Here is an 18,525-nt window from a genome sequence, read left to right as displayed (position 1 = left end):
TCCGGTGTGAAACATCCTTCTTCTTGAAAAAAAGGATAAGCGCTCCCCACGGTGAGCTGCTCGGCCGTATAAACCCCTTCCTCAGCAGCTCCTAAAGCTGCAAGGATAACTCCTGCATCTCTGGAGGTGCAAGGCGATAGGGCGCCTTGGCGATAGGTGCTGCCCCCGGAATCAAATCAATGCGAAACTACACCTGCCTCTTGGGAGGCACACGCGGTAACTCCTCAGGGAAAACATCTGTGAATTCACACACTATCGGGACCTCCTCAACCGCACTCGGTATCCCTGCACCAACCCTCGTATCCAACACATACGCTACAAAACCGCTACAGCCCTGCTGTAGACTTTTCCTCGCTCTAGCAGCTGAACAAAACGCTGAATATGGATGGGTAACCTCGCCGAACACAGTAAGAACTCCCCCACTTGGGTCTCGTATAGTCACCAGCTGTCGCTCACAGTCGATAAATGCTCCAAATCTCCTCAACCAATCCATGCCTATGATGACAAAGACGCCCCCCATCACAATCGGGACCAAATCAATAGGAAACTCTACACCGAAAATCTCGAGTACACATCCTCGAATCACCTCCATGGCATATACTGCTCTCTCATCGGCGATGGAAACTCTCAGAGGTCGACTCAACGCCTCTCGACTAATGCTGATGTGCCGACTGAAAGCTAATGATACAAAAGATCGACTCGCACCCGAGTTAAATAACACCAAAGCAAGTACAGAATTCACAAGAAAAGTACCTACACATATCATAATATAAGCATAAAATCTTAAACATTAAATAATTACATGAAAGGATACATACCAACCACAACATCGGGTGCTGCGCGGACCTCCTCCGCGGTCAACTGGAAGGCTCTCCCTCGTGCCTTAGGCGCCTCGACCTTCACTGGCCGACTCTCGGTAGCTCTGATGGCGGCAGGGGCAGATCCCTGAGGTGCTCCCTAAGCTGATCCCCGCAACTGCGGACACTCTGCCTTCCGGTGTCCGGTCTGATTGTAATGGAAACACACTGCAAACCCCTTGGGGCAGTCCTTGGCCATATGCCCCTCCTTGCCACACTTGTAGCAAGATCCAGCTCTACAAACTCAATCATGACCCTTGCCGCACTTCCCACAAGTGCGGCCCTTCTGGCTCCCAGCTCTGGGATCAGCAGGCTTGGCCCGCTTGGCTGCCGGATGAGACTCTGCCGGTCACCGATCGCTCCCCTGAGACTCTGCCTCCTCCCTCGCCTAAGTCTCTAGCTCAATCTCCCTCTTCCGTGCATTTGCCTGAAGCTTGGCAAATGTCCGGTACGAGGAGTTCGCCACGAACTCCCGAATATCCCTCCGCAAAATACTCAAATAACGGCTCATACGTGCCTGCTCAGATGACATGTGCTCAGGGCAGAACATCGCCCTCTCATGAAACATCCTGGTGATAACTGTAACGGACTCTGTACCCTGCTTGAGGGTCAAAAACTCTTGTGCCAACTGATCCCGTTCCACCGGAGGAGCGTACTCATCATGAAACATGGTGGTAAACCTCTCCCAGGTCACCGCAGCAAGCTCTGCTAGAGAATAGTGTGCTGTCGTGAACTTCCACCAGTCCTTCGCCCCTAGGCGAAGCTGGTTCAGCGCAAATCGAACCCTCAAGTGCTCCGGGCACGAGCATGTGTAGAAACAACCCTCAATATCAGACACGCATCTCATCGTTGCAATTGGATCCTGTGTCCCATCAACATTTGGTGGCTTCGTGTTGCTGAACTCTCGGAATAGCAACGCATAACCACCCTACGGCCTCGCAGCAGCAACAGCTGCGGCGGTGCAACAGCAGCCTCAGAAAGAGAAGCATAACGCTCGTCAAAAGTCTGAATCAGCGTGGTCTTATTAGACCCGAACATCTCTGGTATCTCTGTCCTGATGGCCGCAGCCACCTCTTCATGGATGATCTGGCGGATCTCCTCATCACTAGTCCCACTGCTCTCTGGCATAAGACGTGCCCTCACCATGATCTACCTATGAAATACAACATACGAGTATACTCGCACTCGATAACTCATCCCTCCTTGATCCCTGGCATCCCAAAGATTCTTACTTGGACTGTACACCGCCTTGGTGTTTTCAGTAGTGCGGGCCCAATACTACTGTCCGCACCGTATCAGTATACACCCTAAGTCCTCCTCTTCGGATCCCGAAACCCAAGTACTCTACTATGCATAATCCACTCTCTAACAGATCTCTCATAACCTCCTCGCTGCTACCTATTCACTCTCAAGCATCTCATAGCAGCTCACCTCTCCCTAGGCTAAGGCATCACAAATCAGGCCACTCTAGTCCTAATAGGAATACCTAGCCCACTCTAGCAAGAGAATACATCATATCAATCTCATAAACATATAACATAAGGGTATTTTGGGAAATCACCGTTCGGGCGCTGACTGATCGTACACTCATTTCTGCTCTGTGTTTCTCTAAAAATCTTTTACTTCTTTTAGAAAATTTGGCTCTCTTTTGAAAATATTTTCCAAATCCTCAGTTTGAGTTCAAATACTCCCAAAGGTGTACCCGAATCCTTCAAACCAAGGCTCTGATACCAACTTGTAACACCGTAAATTTCCAGACAATTTTTCGCATTTATTAAAACATAATTCATTTGTAAATCATAAAAACATCATTGTTTGAAACTCAATTTATAACATATAAAAATATCCCAAGATCTCGTATCATAAAAATCCCGTGTGTGTACTGATCAAGCCGGCGCGTTCCCGCGATCCTCACTAGTACCTGAAACACATAACACAAAACACTGTAAGCACAAAGCTTAGTGAGTTCCCCAAAATACCACATATAACACATATTAGCCACTCGAGGCTATAACTTTGTGGGTCCGTACACCCAAACTCTGTGAACCCTCAGGTTCTAACTCTGGAAGCATGCACAACATAAATCACATAGAAGAATTCAATGCAACAAACAATATATATAAAACACTATATCACATAACTCTATTTACCTACTCAAGGTAAAGTATAGTGAGAAGACTCACCTCGCGTATCTCGGTAACTCATAAATCCCTGAAATCACTAGTGCTCGATCTCCTGAGTTATAGTCCTCCTATAACACAATACATCTCTAATTAACACTTTCCCAACTAAGGTTGACTAAGCCTATCAAGTCAATACCGGTCAACTCTAGTCAATGGTCAACGGCCAACCCCAACTCACCGAGTCTGGCGTGGACTCACCGAGTCTCTATGGGGACCCGATTCCTCTGAGTCCTTTCTGACTCACCTAGTCACTCACCCAACTCGGTTACTCAACCCCTGGTTCGAAATCCCTGAACAACCCGCACCAACTCGTCTAGTCTGCCAATGGACTCGGCGAGTGCATTCCATGCACAACCCCAAACGACCTTCTGAGGTCAGATCTGCTCTACTAACTCATAGATCCAGTCCTTCGAAGCTTATTTATCACGTAAAGTTCATGTCTTGGTGCTCATATCACACCTAATGACTCATAAATGGTGTTTTGACCTCAAACACAAAGATCCCAAACCAAAACCTCCATGGATTCATCAAAAGCTTGGACAAAGGGACACTCTGGACCTCCAAGGGTCCATATCCAGAACCTAACTCACTTAAGGGACCATGGGAGCACTAGATCTAGCCACAAAAGGGCTCAATAAACCCTAAATCAACATGAACATCACCTCAACAGAAAATGGTTCGAAAATAGTACCTCAAATGTGATGTTCTGGACCTTAGATCTTCAGGAAGTTAACCTTCTTGCTTCCTCTTGGCTAAAGCTTCCTTTCCCTTGCTAGACAACACCTCCAAGGTTGATAATGGCTCATTCTCTCACTCTAAATGCACAAGTGCACTAGGGTTTCGCTCTAGGGGCTGGTGAGCACAAATGACAGCTCCTGCCCTGAGGGGTCGAAGGTGAGATATGCAGGAGGGTGTTTGAGGGATCGGGCTAGGGACTGGTGGGAGTCCGTTGGCGACTTGTTGGGAGCCTTGGCTGTCGAGGCTATGAGCTGGTCGGACTTCGTGACCAGGTTCAGGGCAGAGTTTGCACCGGCTGTCGAGCTTTAGCAACTGGCCAGGCAGTTCCTAGACATGAGACAGACGACAAAGACTGTGACGGAGATCACCGCCAAGTTTCGGGAGAGGGCATTGTTGGTGCCCCAGTACGCAGGTGATGAGGATATCAGGAGGACCCGCTATCATGATATGCTACAAGCTGATATTCGGGAGCATGTCAGTTTTTCAACTTGCCCTACCCTGGACTCTATGATTGTCAGGGCAAGGGAGAGGGAGATAGATCTGGAGCACATCCGGAAGGGGAAGGCGGAGGAGGGGCATGTTATGGGGGCTTCGGGGAAGAAGCCCAAGGGATCCGATGTGGGGCCGAAAGGCCAACAGGGATGGGGCCGCTGCAGGAAATGCGGCAAGATGAACGAGGGAGCGTGCAAGTTGGGATCGTCAGGCTGCTACAAGTGTGGCAAGTTAAGGCAGTTCAGCAGGGATTGTACCGCCCCTGCACCTATGATTCAGACGTCTGAGTTGCTGTGATTCCACTGCAACCAGAGGGGCCACAAGAAGGCCAATTTCCCCTAGTTGACATCACCAGCGCCGGTTAAGGCGCCAACTCCAGCTACCCTGCGGATTATAGATGACCGGCAGGGCAAGGCAAAGGCTCTAGTGGTGAGGAGCCAGGCGTTTCAGCTGACTGCAGAAGAGGCACGCGCCGCACCCGATGTGGTGACAGGTATGATTCTTTCCCTCTACTTTATTTTTGTGATGTTATAATATTGATATGTGCTCCGTGTATATGCTTTAGGATCATTCCATGTGAATGGTATTCTTGTTCAGGTGTTGTTTGACTCGGGTGCCACCCGGTCATTTGTTTCCCTTGCGCTTAGCAAGAGGTTTACTGAGTCTTCGGGCATGTTGGATTGCCTTTTAGAGGTAGAGATTGCCGACGATCGATCGGTGCGAGCGTCCGCAGTATTCAGGGATTGTATCCTAAGGTTATTTGAGGAGTGCTTTTTGGTGGATTTAGTTCCCATTCCTTTGCGGGGGAACAAGGTGATTATAGGCATGGATTGGTTGAGCCCTAATGGGGCGGTGATAGATTGTGCACAACAGCTAGTGCGGGTCAGGACCCCAAGCGGGGGAGAGTTGGGGATCCACGGAGAGAGGCCACAGCATGGACCTATAGTATGTTCAGCAGCGAGAGCTAGGCGCTACCTTCAGCAGGGAAGTGCGGGGTATGTCGCGTATGTTATGGATACCCGGGAGACGGGTAAGACGACGGTGAGCGAGGTTCCAGTGGTGCGAGACTACGCTGATGTGTTCCCGGAGGAGCTTGCTGGATTACCTCCTGAGCGTCAGTTGGAGTTCAGGATCGATCTAGTTCCTGGTGCGGCTCCAATAGCCAAGGCACCCTATCGGTTGGCTCCTCCCGAGATGCAGGATTCGTCTACACAGCTGCAGGAGCTGCTAGACAAGGGGTTTATTCGACCGAGCAGGTCACCTTGGGGAGCCCTGATCCTGTTTATAAGGAAGAAGGATGGGTCGCACCGGATGTGTATAGATTACCGGGAGCTGAATAAGGTAACGGTGAAGAATCGTTACCCACTCCCGAGGATTGATGACCTCTTTGATTAGTTACAAGGAGCATCTTGGTTCTCCAAGATAGATTTGCGTTCAGGTTATCATCAGATGAGGGTACGAGAGGAGGATGTGCAGAAGACTGCGTTCCGGACGTGTTACGACCATTATGAGTTCGTGGTGATGCCGTTTGGGCTCACCAATGCCCCTGCCACGTTCATGGACCTCATGAACCGCGTGTGCAGGCTGATGCTGGATCGGTCTGTGATAGTTTTCATTGATGACATCTTGGTTTATTCCAAGACACAGGAGGAACATGAGGAGCATCTGAGAGAGGTTTTGGAGACCCTGAGGAGGGAGAGCTTGTACGCCAAGTTCTCTAAATGTGAGTTTTGGTTGCACAAAGTTCAGTTTCTTGGGCACCTCATCAACCAAAATGAGATTTCAGTGGACCCGGCCAAGGTGGAGGCCGTGATGAGGTGGGAGGTTCGGAAGTCTCCATCTGAGATTCGGAGTTTCCTAGGATTAGCAGGCTACTATCGGAGGTTCATTCAGGATTTCTCCAAGATAGTCGTACCCCTGACACGGTTGACTAGGAAGGCCGTAGCCTTTTGATGGGGGCCTGAGCAGCAGGCAGCATTAGAGATTCTGAGATAGAGATTGTGCGAAGCGCCAGTCTTAGCCCTGCCCGAGGGCGTAGAGGATTTTTTGGATATTGTGATGCGTCCATATTAGTTTTAGTCGTGGTATTGCTGTGGAGGGGTCATGTCATTGCTTATGCCTCGAGGCAGCTGAAGCCTCACGAGGCGAACTACCCGACGCATGATTTAGAGTTGGGGGCGGTGGTCTTCGCCCTCAAGATACGGCGACATTACCTCTACGGGGTTCGATGTACCATTTACACGGACTACAAGAGTTTGAGGTACCTCATGGATTAGCCGAATCTGAACATGAGGAAACATCGGTGGTTGGGCGTGGTGAAGGATTATGATTGCGAGATCCTTTACCACCCAGGGAAGGCCAATGTGGTGGCCGATGCGCTTAGCCGCAAGGCGGCACCGATCAGGGGAATTTGCATGAGGATGACTGTGGTGACTCCCCTATTGGAGCAGATTCGGGAGGCTCAACAGGAGGCTATGAAGGAGGAACATCGGAAGAGTGAGTGAATAGTGGGTCAAGTCACCTCCTTCGATTATGATAGCCGGGGGTTATTGACACTACACCGTAGGGTGTGGGTGCCATATCATGGAGGCGTGTGCCAGATCTTGATGGAGGAGGCGCACAAATCCCGATTCTCTATTCATCTAGGGGCGACGAAGATGTATAGGGATCTTTGTCTAGACTATTGGTGGCCCTGCATAAAACGGGACGTGGCATGGTACGTCAAGCGGTGTTTGACCAGCAGGAAGGTCAAGACCGAACATCAGAGACCGCATGACAAGATGCAACCGTTGGACATCCCGTTATGGAAATGGGAGGATATTACGATGGATTTTATCACAAAGCTTCCTCGGATGGTGCGAGGAGTGGATTCGATTTGGGTCATCGTGGATTGATTGACCAAGAGCGCCCATTTTATTCCGATTCAGGAAAGTATCTCGACCGAAAGGTTGGCCGATATCTACAATAGGGAGATAGTGACATGACACGGGGTGGCAGTGTCAGTGATATCAGATCGAGATGTTCGGTTCACTTCCAGGTTTTGGAAAAAGTTTCATTATGAGTTGGGCACTCGCCTGCACTTTAGCACCGCCTTTCACCCGCAGACGGATGGTCAGAGTGAGCGGACCATCCAGACTTTGGAGGATATGTTGCGGGCTTACAGGATAGACTTCGGTGGTAGCTGCGATACCTATCTTCCCTTGGCTGAGTTCTCGTACAACAACAACTACCACATGAGTATTGACCGTCCTCCATTCGAGATGTTGTATGGTCGGAGGTGCAGGTCCCCGATATGTTGGGGTGAAGTTGGCCAGAGGGTCATGGGGAGCACCGAGGTGGTGCTCAAGACGGCCGAGAAAATCCAGTGGGTTCGGAGCAGGCTTCAGACTGCGCAGAGTCGGCAGAAAAGTTATGCCGACAAGCGTCGATCGGACATGGAGTTCCAGGTCGGGGATATGGTTCTCTTGAAAGTGTTGCCTTGGAAAGGCATCATCCGATTCAAGAAGTGGGGCAAGTTGGGCTCGAGATACATTGGACCGTTCAGGGTTGTAGCCCGGGTGGGAAAGGTGGCATTTAGGTTGGATCTGCCAGCCAAGCTTAGCCAGATCCACAACACCTTCCATGTCTCCCAGCTGCAGAAGTGCCTCGTGGATGACTCAGCGGTGGTGCCTTTGGAGGATATACAGGTTGATGATAGTCAGAATTACATTGAAAGCCCAGTCGTAATCCTCGACCGGAAGTCGAAGGATCTAAGGAACAAGAGGGTGGAGCTAGTGAAAGTGCAATGGCAGCACCGCAAGGGTTCGGAATGGATTTGGGAGCCGGTGGAAGAAATGATGGAGCATTACCCCAAGTTGTTTCAGGATCGAGCGGTAGACTTCAAGGACGAAGTTTAAAATAAGTGGGGGAGATTTGTAGCACCTGGTTCCTGGTACGTAAAATTTATCTAAGAATTTGTCATTTTTGCCTTGGACTCGGCGAGTTGTAGGTCCGACTCGCGGAGTACGGACGGGGTCCGGGAACACGTTTAAGTTGGCGACTCGGCGAGTCCATATTCTGGACTCGGCGAGTCACCGCTGTCTGTTGAAACCCTAAATTTCAAGGGTTTGCACCCTATTTAAACCCCTCATTTCCACTCCAAGCTCGCCCCCATTCACCCTCAGAGCCCTATACTTCGTTTAAGCTTGTTCCTTGTGAGATTGAAGCATTTTGGTCTGTTTTCTTGAAGATTTGGAGGGGGAAGCAGAGTAGATCAAGAAGAGAAGAAGGAGGCCAGGCTTATTGGTGTTATATCAGTGATTTCCTTGAGGTATAACTCATTTCCCTCTATTTTTATGCTTGTTGTCCCTTGTAGCTCCATGAAAGTCTTTCTTGAACCTTTTCCAAGCTTGTGCATGAAGTAGAATTCGTAATGGGTTGATTATCCGCTAGATTTAGTCATGTTTGAGCTCCAGAAGCTCAGATCTATAACCTTTATGGGAGTAAATTGCTTGAATGTCCTATATCTACCCTTTTGGTGTATTTTGAGCCCTAAAACTCTCATGGATGTTTATTTACAAGTAAAGTTGGAAACTTTACGTGTAAACCAGGCCCTAGGAACCTAGATCTATAAATGACATGGGCTGGATTCAAGCAAAATCGCGTGTATAGTATTTGCATGTGGCAGACTCAGCGAGTCGTTCATCTGACTCGGCGAGTTGGGTCGCGAGTCTTAGGGTTTTCCCCCTTTCGTGTTTGCGGGTTGGAGTAGTGAGTCATAGGGTGTGACTCAGTGGGTTGGAAGCCAGACTCACTCATGAAGTCACTTGACGAGTCAATGCCATGACTCGGCGAGTTCATGGCAATCTTCTTGTCTCAAGAACAACTCGGCGAGTTGTTCATACAACACGGCGAGTCACAGCTTAGAGTGTTCTTTGGATGAAGGTGAACTCGGCGAGTTGTTCATACAACTCGGCGAGTAGAATGAAGGATTATTGGCCTTGGGTATAGAGAAAGGGACTCGGCGAGTTGGCAAGCCAACTCGGCGAGTCTGGTCAACTGTCTGTTGACTATGACTTGACTCATGACTTGTTAAGGGTAAATGGGCAATTTACCCTGAAGGCGGTTAGCACTATTTGACTAAGTGTTTGGTGGGAATTGTAGCCGGAGGATTTCCGGAGCAGAAGCAACATATAGACCGTTCACACACAGATCAGCAGCTACGAGGTGAGTTACCTTCCAGTAGCGGTGGGTCTAAGGCCACAATGGCGGCTCACCAGTAGGTTTGTATAATAGATGTTTGTCTCTGTGATATTCATCTAGGATTGCTACTACCTGTGATATGCTAATGTGCTAGTAAGATATGATGATATGTGCTAATGACAGTAGGGGGAGATAGTCCCCAGTATACCGGTCGATACCGATCGATAGGGCCGAAGGGGCGGTCATGCCCAACCATGTTAGATAGATTATGTGATATATGTGTTACGTAGTAGTAGTAAGGGGTGAAATAGTCCCCAGTATCCGATCGAGAGGACCGAAGGGGAGGCCAGCTCCCAAATATGCTAGTCAGTATCCGATCGAGAGGACCGAAGGGGAGACCAGTAACCAGATTTGCTAGTCAGTATCCGGTCGAGACGACCGAAGGGGAGGTTAGAACCCAGATAGACTAGTTTGTATCCGGTTGAGAGGACCGAAGGGGTAGGTCGGGCACCCAGATATGCCTGACAATATATGTATGTTATGTGATTGTATGGTATGTGGTATGTTGGGGGAACTCACTAAGCTTCGTGCTTATAGTTTTCAGTTTTGGTTTCAGGTACCTCTTCTTCGAAGGGGAAAGAGCTGGCGCGGTAGCGGCCCATCACACACATGCTCCGTATTTCGTACCATGAGATCTTCCTGGGAATTTGTACTTTGACATTGTTATGCTTTATGAAAATGTTTTTCCAGACATGCGATATCTTTATAAAATGTTATGATCGGTAAACGTTTTATTTCAAATGTTTCGCTAAGTATATGTTTTCAAAATGAAATTTTTGGCTCGTATTTTTGGGTTGTTATAGCGTAGGTAATAATAAGATCTACAACTTTTATTTTGACTCCGTCAGCTAATTATTGACCGATCTTAAATTTAACAGTAGGAGGAGATTAAACTGTTAAATGGCCGCGAAGGATTCGTAACCCCGTCATACGGACTCCATTTTCATGTGTAAAATTTTATCGTTGAGTTCCTATTAATGAGATCTTCAACTCTCATTTAGGTCGTGTAGGCCAAAAAACCGCTCGAACTAAAATTCAAGTTTCGGGCCGTGCACTGCTATGCCAAATCTTAGAAAATTCATAACTTCCTCATACGAAGTCAGATTTGAGCGTTTGTTTTTTTTGTATGTTCTTGTTTAATGTATACTACAACGTTTTTTAGATTAATAAGGCTAAAAAGTCATCCATCGTAAATTCACTATTTACGTCTCCCGGTGCCGTGCCGGTTTTGTCATAAAACTTCGACGGGCCATAACTTCTTCGTTATTACTCAGATTTCGGCGTTCTTTATATGTACGAAACCTTTGTAACATATACTACCACTTGTTTAAGCTTATTCCTTCTAAATAATCTTCTATAAAAACTCATTTTTGATGCTCATTGTCTCTAAATTGACTAGCCCGGATCTACGGGCGTTACACTTTGGGCCTTCTTGGATTTGGGCCCATATTGGGCCTAGGGTGTCATGTAGGAAATAGGCCATTATTAGGATTTTAGTGCTATTAAGTTTAGGCCTCGATTATTGGGCCAAGCAAAGGAAAGGTAAAATGTTCTTTTACCCTGGGTGTTGGACAAATGAACTAGATTCCTGGTTATGGTTTATTGACCAATTATTAATTGGGGGTTTTATTTGATTGGTTAGTACGGGGATTCTCCGATTCAGCAGCCCGATCATCTATTTGACTGACAACAAACTGAGGTGAGTTTGCTCACTATACTCTAGGACACCAGGATATGTTATGTGCTTTTAGTCTTTATGACTCCTGATGTATGTGTTGTATGCATGTGTGCCTATTTGCTACATGTATGAAGGGTGAACTAGATCCGGTATACCCTTGTGCTGACATATGAGTTGAAATAGACCCGATGCGGTTTTGGGTCGACACATGAGTTGAAATAGACTCGAGAGTGAAATAGACCCGACACAACCTTGAGCTGGCATATATGTATGATATCCGGTTTTTGGGGAACTCATCCAAGTTTTTCTAGAAAATCAGCCATTGATTGTGTATATGGCAATGTTTTTCTCCAGGACTTCCGCATCCAAGTTTTCTAGAAAATCAGCAAGGGTTTGGACTTTGGTGTAGTATTTCGTGACAGTGGAGCTCCCCATAGTGATGTTGCAAAGTTTGGTACCTAGTTGCATCGCCTTTGAGTCTTTGTTGTCTCAAAAAAGGTTTTCGAGGTAGGACCATAATGCAAATGCATTTGGTTTTCTTTTTGATGACATCTGAAGAAGAGATGGGGAGAGGGTGCCATAGATCCACATCTTAACAATATTATCTATCCGTTTCCATTCTTCATCATTTGAAGTTGATGCATCCTTCGATTCTTTGAGATGATAGGCAACACCAAATCCATAACAATGCGTTTCAAAGAGCTCCCTCCAGGAGTCATAGTTCATGTGATCCAGGTCAAGTATGACAGGAATGAATGCACACATATTTGCTATTCCATATGGTTTTTCAATAATTGGAGTGATCTTAGGAGCCTCGCCTCCAGTCATGATGATATTATATATGAAAACTGAGATGAGATACAAAGAAGAAAGTATCCGACAAAGAGAGACTGGCGAGAGTAACAGTCGATGGAAGAGGTCGACGGCTGATAGAGTGAAAATAGGAGAGGGTAATTTAGGGCTTTCATACCATGAAGGCATAATATATTCCCATTCGTATCTCATCTCATTAAAACACTATAAATATGGTTACATGTAGGCCTTTACTGAATAATACGATAATAGACTTACAAAGATACAATCATAACTAATACTAATACACTAACAGGTACAAAATCCCTGCAACTATGGTACACGATTGTGAAATATATATTTTACAATACCTGTACAACTATCATATAAGTTAGTGAAATACATATTTCATGTTGTCGTTTTGTTAAGTAGAAAAAACACAAATGATAGTGTTTAAACTGGAAGGTGGTTGCCATTGATGCCGTAGGATCCATATTTGATCATTGCTAGACGGATTGTTGTATCTCCTGACTTAATTTGTAAATTAAAGAATTCACACTTCAGTTTTGAGTATAACCATGCGACCTTAAGATTCCGTTTTAACACTTTTTACTTAAACTTTTAAGATATTTCAGAAAAGTCCACAATGGTCCCTCAAGTGTTCTATTTTATAACATTTTGTTGAGAAATTTGTTTAATGTCTTTGTTTTGAAATTTTGGAAAATATCATTAAATATATTTTTCCTAACTACATAATATAAGATGTTGAAAGTTTACTTTTAAACAATAAATTGTCATGTAAGTTTTATGTTATTGTTTTAACACAATTGCTAAATAAAAACACATTTTTTCAATATCGCTATAATTGTTAGGGAAAATGACTTAGGACGGTAACTACCTTTTATCCATGTTCACATATTGGAAACTTCTTCTTTTTTGTACAAAATAAAGCAATTAACTTGTTTTAGCTGTTTAAATTACACCAATATTACCGATTAATACTTACTTTAACCGGTAACTCAAAGGGAAAATAACTTAGGAGGGTAATTACCTCTTATCCGTGTTCACATATTCGCAACTTCTTATTTTTTGTACATAAGAAAGCAACTAACTTGTTTTAACTGTGTAACATCCCAAAAATCATGAACAAAAATTTTGTTTTTAATTTAATACTAAAACCATAATTGTCAAACCATTAATTTAATACTCCGGCATCGGGCCCCTGCCCGATATCAGGCCCAGTCTAGCATCGAGCCCTGCTTGGTATACAGATCTGTCTCTCTTAGGCCCCGCTCACTAAACACATGCAATCATATAACATGCTAACACATAAAGAAACATACTCTACCGTATCCCTGTCCTAAGAAACATACTCTGCTAATAATGAGATACAGAACTTCGTCCGTACTCAACTAGTTGCAGTCAGGGCTTCAGCAGTGCAAGGTGAGTCTCCTCACTGTGTGAATGGGTTTAAGGCCATAATGTCAGCCCATGTAGTCTATGAGTAGGAAGACCCAAGGGTTAGCCTTAGGCATTGTATGCTAGTATGTTATTCTAGACCAAGGTCCGATGTCGGGCGGGTGCCCGAGGAATGTTTGCATGTTAGATTATACTTGTTGTCTGTATGATACTTGTATGTGCCTGGTAAGGAGGTGAGTGTGGGCGAGGTCCCATATCTCATCACTAGCTGAGTACGGACGATGTTCCGTATCTTATTATTAGCAGAATATGTTTCTTAGGACAGGGATATAGTAGAGTATGTTTCTTTATGTGTTAGCATGTTATATGATTGTATGTGTTTAGCTGGCGGGGCCCGGAGACAGGCGGGGCCTAAGAGAGACAAACCTGTATACCGAGTGAGGCTCGATGCCAAGCAGGGACTGATGCCGGGTGGGGCCTGATGTCGGAGTATTAAATTAATGGTTTGACAATTATGGTTCTAGTATTAAATTAAAAACGAAATTTTTGGTCATGATTTTTTGTATGTTACACAGTTAAAACAAGTTAGTTGCTTTCTTATGTACAAAAAATAAGAAGTTACCAACATGTGAACACGGATAAGAGGTAGTTACCCTCCTAAGTCATTTTCACTTTGAGTTACCGGTTAAAACATGTATTAGCCGGTAATATTGGTGTAATTTAAACAGTTAAACAAGTTAGTTGCTTTATTATGTACAAAAAAGAAGAAGTTGCCAATATGTGAACATGAATAAAAGATAGTTACCCTCCTAAGTCATTTTCCCATTTTCCCTAATTGTTATTCAGAGAGGTATCAATACCTTGGAGTGTATTAAAAGGAGTACAAAATCTTTTGGATAAAAACATTATAAAAAGATATTACTAGTTTGATCGAGCGGTACATACGACTACTTGAACACATTATGGAGTTTTTTTGGGATGGTTGTGTTAGGAAATTTTTGATGGAATGTAGAGTACACTTAGCATAACAAACTTCGATTAGGCCTTATCAATTACAAGATGAGTTTTGTGTGATGTGGTTATTGAATAGAAAATGTTTATTTTATAAAATATGGTTTATATGCAGTTTTTATTTATTTATTTCAAGCATGTTTTATGATAAATATAATTGTATGACGGTATTATTTTGCCTGTCATATAATATGATGAGTTATAACTCTTTTTGAAAATAAATTTTTATATCATTAATTTTGAGTTGTGCAACTCATGTTAAATAGTTCTATTTTATATCGGTCCATAATGGTTTTTCATCACTTACAAAACAATTTTATACTAGCCACATTATCATTAAAAAGTACTTAAACACTCTAAAACTAGAACTCCTTATATAATGCTCAAGGAGGGGAAGCCCTAACTATCATATATGTATAGTGTTCTTGATTTTCTTTCAAAAATTAGTCCTTGAAGAGTAATGAGAGCATGACTCAACAAAATGTTAGAAGCAGTACATCAGAAACATATGCCACGTCAAGAAATTTTTTCAAAAAATTTAAACTGCACCGGAAAATTTGATAAGTAACATGCGTTTACCGTGCAACCTATTGGGTCCGGAGAGAGACATGTAGAAGATATGATGTATAACCTATTGACCTATATTCAAATCTTGGCACCACTCGGTCCTTGTGGCCATGGAGGTTCGCCTATAGTGACTCCAGTGCATGAGAGAAAGCCTTATGTTTGCAGCAGAGAATCAGTCAGTACGCGAAAACTGACTCGGAAACCCTCGTTAGAGAAGTTTCCTTTCAAAAAAAACATATATATAGAAGTATATATAATTGTCCCCTTTTAGCTGTGTCGAGTTGTGTAGTAAGTCCAGGGTGGACTCAGTGAGTTGAAAGCCAAAACTCACCCATAATGGAACTCAGCGAGTCGATGCTCACACTCGGCAAGTTCAAGGCAATCTTCTTAGAATCAAGAACAGACTCGATGAGTTGTTCATACAACTCGGCGAGTCATAGTATAAATTGTTCATCGGATGAAGATGAACTCGGCGAGTTGTTCATACAACTCGACGAGTAGTATGAAGGACTTGAACATTAGTTTGGAAGGAGAACTCGTCGAGTCAACGCCTAACTCGACGAGTAGAAATAGAATCCAGGTTAGTCAATTGGACAGGAACTCCGCGAGTTGGCGAGCCAACTCGGCGAGTCGGATCAACTAAAAGTTGACTCTGACTTTGAATTAGGGCATGATCAGGGGTAAAGTGGTCATTTTACCCAAAGGACAGTTAGCAGTATTTGACTAAGTGTTTGATGGGAATTACAGCCGAAGGATTTTCGGAGCAGCAGCAGCAGCAGACAGACTATTCCCACATAGATCAGCAGCTACTACGAGGTGAGTTACCTTCCAGTAGCGGTGGGTCTAAGGCCACAATGTCGGCCCACCAGTAGGAGATGTGTGATTAGGTGATTATCTTTGTGATATTCATCTAGGGTTGCTACTACCTGTGTTATGTTTATGTGTTAGTGACAGTAGGGGGAGATAGTCCCCCAGAACACCGGTCGATAGGGCCGAAGGGGCGGCCATGCCTAGCCATGCTAGATAGACTATGTGATATACGTGTTATGTGGTAGTAGTAGGGGGTGAAATAGTCCCCAGTATCCAGTCGAGAGGAACGAAGGGGAGCCAGCACCCAGATATGCTAGGCAGTATCCGGTCGAGAGGACCGAAGGGGTAGGTCGGGCACCCTGATATGCCTTACAATTTATGTATGTTATGTGATTATGTGGTATGTGGTACAATGGGGGAACTCACTAAGCTTTGTGCTTACAATTTACAGTTTTGGTTTCAGGTACCTCTTCATCAAAGGGGAAGGAGCTGGCACGGTAGCGGCACATCATGCACACACACTGGTTTCTACATTTATTAGATTTCTCTGGGATTTATACTCTGATATTTCGATTGGTTGTATCATTTGGATTTTAGGCATGGTTTACGTTGTGATGAGGTTTGATCAAACAATGTTTTTAATTATTAACGTTTTCTAAAGTAATGTTTTAAAACGAAATTTTTGGACGTGAAAATTGGGTCGTTACAATTCCTTACTTGCTGCGCTGACAACTCCTCAAGTTATCAATACCAAAATATCACTCAATTAGTAATTGGTTTCTAATCCGTGATCTATAATCCATACTTGGGGTGAAATGACCGTTTCACCCCCGACCCATCAAGCCCAAACTATAAATTCCATGAAAGCCCATCAATGGCCCAATTTTCCAAATTGGGCCAAAACCCTTACATGGGACTACCCTATAGAACCCATTATGTACTTCACAACCTCCAATGGTCAGCCTTGGTCAAAGCCACGTCAAGGTCAAAGTCAACGCTCCAAGTTGACTCAACTCGTCGATTTGTCCTTCAAATCGGCGAGTTCCCATAAACCACAGAATCGTGATACTACGAATCAACTCGTCGAGTTCTCCCTTAACTTGTTGAGTTTTTTCCTTCTCAACAGGATCGGGCCATAATCACATCAACTCGCCGAGTTCCTTTGTGAACTCGTCGAGTTCTTTAGTCTATTAACCATTCTTATTGCATTAAGCCATTTCTCTCGAATCCAACAGCTCCAAACCTCAGGTCCTTAGCATTATGATGCCTAGAAGGGTAAAGTTTCCAACTTTACCCTCAATAACCATCTACTAAGCTTAAAACTCAAACCCTAGTTTCTTTAAAGGTGGTCTTGATCCATTAGGCCCTAAACTCTTACTACAACCCTCTAACATACAGATCTGATGTCCCAAGGTGGAAAAATCACATAAAGTTTCCAACTTTACCTTCATACATGCTAGAAACATCCTTAAATGTCAATTTTTGGCTTCGCAATGGATATATTGCATGAATGGGAGATGGAGGCCATTAAAGTTTGCAACTTTAAGCCTCAATAGGTCATATAGGAGTAAGATCTATCCCATTAACCCTTGGAGCCCCTTCTCTTCGAACCATTTGATCAAAGCCCCAAAACTCAAGCTAAAACTTCAAGAAAAGAGATCTAGTAATCTATATGTCAAGGTGACGACTTTATACCTCAAAGATGCAACTCTTGATGAAGGGTTCCTGTATCTAGGGTCACTCCTCTAAGCTATGTGCTTCCCTCTTCAAGTCTTCTTCAAGAATCACCAACAAATACTCTTTATGAACTCACAACACTCAAAAATAGCCTTAGGGTCTCGAGGTTAGGGTCTTGGATGATGGAGGCTGGAAATGAGGCCAAACCCTAGAGCTTTAGTTATTTAAATAGGTTGCAAAGTCCTGATTTTAGGGTTTCCTAAAACCAGTCCAACTCGTCGAGTTGGTTTTCCAAAAACATGCGGCTTTGATTTCCCACACGTCGAGTTCTTCCTCGTGGACTCGATGAGTTGGCTTTCTAATTGTATGTTTTTCTTTCCTTAACCGGCCTTCTTGATTTTAGGTGTTATAAATCTCCCCCACTTAAACTAGACTTTGTCCTCAAAGTCCGCTGCAATTACCTATCCCGAAACCGCTCACACGCTAAGCCCGCGACTCCCACTATTTGCCATGAACCAACTGATGTTTCCTACGAGTACCGAAACCTGCCCTCCTGAGATTACAACCGTCACCCCACGCAATCAATGGATTTCCCAAGGCAACCGAAACTCTTATCGTGGAAATAATACCCGAACCTTCAACCCTTGCAAACCACTACTACCTTCTGAGACCTGAAACCTACCATAATCTGGCTTCCCGACAGCTCGCCCGTGTTGAAACAACTCTTTATAAATCTCTCAACTGATAGCAAAACAACCATAATGCTTCCAACTCTGATCATACATCGGCCTATCTTGATATACTAAAACCATCCTTAGAGTAATTCTTCAAGATTTGTGAAGACGACCTATCAAATAAAACCAATCCTACTTCACTTGGAATCCAGAAACCTAAAGTTTCAATGGTTCGACTCTCTGTAAGACCTCTCATACCGAAATGCTACCAAGCTAACCTTATAGCGTCTCTCATCCCACAAAATGCTTTCAATCCCTGATCACATTATCATCTCGACGGAGACAAAGTCTCTAACCATATATCGCTAAAGAAAACTTAACTCGAT

The sequence above is a fragment of the Lactuca saligna genome, chromosome 4 (genome assembly GCF_052625555.1).
Source record: "Lactuca saligna cultivar CGN05327 chromosome 4, ASM5262555v1, whole genome shotgun sequence".
Lineage (NCBI taxonomy): Eukaryota > Viridiplantae > Streptophyta > Magnoliopsida > Asterales > Asteraceae > Lactuca > Lactuca saligna.
This window is presented reverse-complemented; position numbering follows the sequence as displayed.